This window comes from Acinonyx jubatus, chromosome B3 (genome assembly GCF_027475565.1).
Source record: "Acinonyx jubatus isolate Ajub_Pintada_27869175 chromosome B3, VMU_Ajub_asm_v1.0, whole genome shotgun sequence".
NCBI classification, from domain to species: domain Eukaryota; kingdom Metazoa; phylum Chordata; class Mammalia; order Carnivora; family Felidae; genus Acinonyx; species Acinonyx jubatus.
Window position 1 is genome coordinate 69619981 of NC_069386.1, and position 3204 is coordinate 69623184.

Consider the following 3204-nt stretch of genomic DNA (forward strand, 5'->3'; position numbering starts at 1 on the left):
TTCCATTTCTAAAAGTTGGAAGAAATAATTACTTTTTATTAAGTAATTCAATCATTCCAGATTTTACCCACTTGAGTGATGAAAACAAAAAGGAAACTCAAGATCTACCCAGGAACCCAGAATGGTTGAATATATTAGCCTTAGATTCAGTTGTGTATAACAGAAATCCAAGTAACAGCAACTTATACAAGGTAAATATTTGGGGTTTTTTCCCTCACATATATACTTCTAGAGATAGATAGTCTATGCCAGTTCAGAGGTAGGCAGTTCCAAGATGTCCTGAGGGACTCCTGGCTTTTTGATAAATCCTTCTTAGTATTTTCATCCCCAAAATCACCTTATTGTCTTAAGATAGGAGCTAAAGTGGCAGACTTCAAGAAGGAGGCCAATCTCTACTCCACTTATAACTGAACAGAAGTGTGCCACTCAATGACCCCTATATAAAGGAGACTACACCATTTGATTTCTCAAGCTGAGCACATTGTCACCAGAATAGAAGACTGTATTAGGCAGAAAGATAAGAAAAATGGATAGTAAGTAGTAAGTATGAAGCTAATGTACCTCTGCCATGCATGGATTGAGCAAAAAAGGAGAAAATGACTACAGTGATGGAAATTTAGAAATATACCCTTTTCTCAATCATACCACTTTAGGAGGTTGATATTCAAGCAAATATTCATATCCAAATGAACAGCAAGAGAAACTGATTCAAGAGAAAAGTCTTGAAAAACAAAAATGTTAAGAACAGAAACAACAACAAAAAATATGAGGCACCACACTGCCTAAGAATTTAATCAAAACTCATAAATGTGTATGGAAAAATTAAATATAAATTTGTTTCCCAAACTTCAACAAACAAAAGTACTTCATGTAGTACTTAAGAAAAATGAATTATTGGGAAGATAGATGAAAAAATATTTTAATATCTCTATAATAAAATTTATGTTACTCCAAAAACAGGCAAAAAAATTTAAGGAGAGTTTCAATCAAAGTAAGCATGATAGGACTCAGAGTGTGGGAAACCTTTCTATCTTTGGGATACTAAATGACCCAAATTCAGTCCCGGCTCTTATTTCAAAACTTCCTCAGTGTATAGGATAAATTCTCTCTTATAATATTATGGGGTCTTCTTCAATTTCCTGCTACAAAGGAGCTTAATGTTAAGACTACTGGGAAGATGGAGAGGAAAGAGATAGAAATGATGGACATAGTGGGTTGTTCTTATTGCAAGGAAGAAAGAAAATTCTCCTGGAAAATGAAGAAGGGTCTTTTTCTTTCAAATGTCAGAAGGATATAATGCAAATGCAGTGAGAACTGAAATCCCCAAATCAGACTAGAAAAGAGGAAATCATGAAGTAGAAAAAGTTGGTAAGAGGGAAATTAGAAAAAAATGCAGATTTGGGAGAAGAAGCTAACAAAGCACTCTTCCCTTTGCCCTGGCTCTTCCCACCTTTAACTTAACAGAGGTGTCACACCTATGTGTGAGAGTGAAGAGGCCAATATGGAAGAAAGAATCACAGAAGAAAGGCTTTTATATCTTTGTTACAGGAGAATCCTTCCTAAGAAATTTCAACTCTGTCTCCACTGAGCTCCATTTCCTCTGCTTAAGGGTCAATTAACTGCTACCCTACTACAACTTAAGTTTTCTGGACAAAGTAGAAGAATGAGTAGTAGAAAGTGATAAGGAAGAAAGCAAAAAGTGGAGACTCTCCCTACACAGAGATCCTGGCCTTCTCCAGGGGAAGCCAGAGAGGCCTCAAGCTAGACAGGGGCTAGGCAGAGATTAAGGGGAAACATCTGGGTTAAAGCTTGCCACAATTTAACTGGCCAAATGAGGAACTGTCATTTGTGGAAAATCTGAGTGATGACTCAGATAATGCCATCAAAATTAATTTCCTAAGGACAAAGAATGTTCACTCCACAGTCTAAAATTAGTCTATATTCTTAGGATCTCTGCCCAGTGACATTGTGTCTCTTTGGTTTGAGATCTATTACAGACTTTGAAATCTCCTAGATACTAGAATAGAGAGAGAAGACCAAGAATAACAGGACATCCTGTCATCCTGTCAGGGACTGACAGTGACGGAATGCAGTGTGAGCTCAAGAAACAGCTTTTCTTGGGGTGCCTGGGTGGCTCAGTTGGTTAAATGGCCAACTTTGGCTCAGGTCATCATCTCATGGGTTCATAGGTTTGAGCCCCACATCAGGCTCCATGCTGACAGCTCAGAGCCTAGAGCTGCTTTGGATTCTCTCTCCCTCTCTCTCTGCCCCTCCCCTGTTCATGCTCACTCTCTCTCCCAAAAATGAATAAACACTAAAAAACTTTTTCTGAAAGAAAGAAAGAAAGAAAGAAAGAAAGAAAGAAAGAAAGAAAGAAAGAAAGAAAAGGAAGGAAGGAAGGAAGGAAGGAAGGAAGGAAGGAAGGAAGGAAGGAAGGAAGGAAGGGCTTTTCTAAAATGCAAGAGGGTTGCAGAGGAGCCCAAGAAAGAAGGCAGGAGCAGTTGTGGTGACTAAGCTGAACCCAGTGACAGGATGCTTCCCACATTAACCAAGTACTCCAATCCATATCTGAAAGAATCCCTGTCTAAAGATGAAGACTGTTCTCTCTTCATTTGGTGTTGGTATTAGGAGACCTACACATTCCATACCAGTCCAACAAGTTTGCTGGCTACATTTAAAAAAACTGCAGGTCCCAGGAAAGAGTCAACACACTCTCTGTACTGGAAACCTTTGCCCCAAAGAGAGTTAAGACTATCTCAAGACTCTGGCCAGTGATGTTCATGTTGTGAGAGGAGACTTCAATGAGAATCTGAATTATCCAGAACAGAAAGTTGTGACTGTTGGCAGTTCAAAATTAATTTGATCCATGGGTATCATGTTACTCTATGGGGAATATGGCCACCTTAGCCCTGTTGCAGAGGGAGTTTGATGTGAATATTCATATCTTGAGACACACACACAAATTTGAAGCATTTGAGCATGAAAATAAATTTTACAATAACTCAGGTTCTGCCACTGGGGCATATAATGCCTTGGAAACAAACATTATTCCTTCATTTGTGTTGATGGATATCCAGGCTTCTACAGTTGTCACTTATGTGTATCAGCTAATTAAAGTAATGTGAAAGAAAAATGAATACACAGAAATCTTTTTTTTTAATATTTTTGAGAGAGACAAAGTGCAAGCAAGGGAGGAGCAGAGAG

General features: G+C 38.3%; 1 pseudogene; it reads left to right on the forward strand.

Annotated features, from left to right (window-relative positions):
• The first annotated feature begins 2087 nt into the window (after positions 1–2087).
• On the forward strand, positions 2088–3204 carry LOC106969835 (vacuolar protein sorting-associated protein 29-like; annotated as a pseudogene).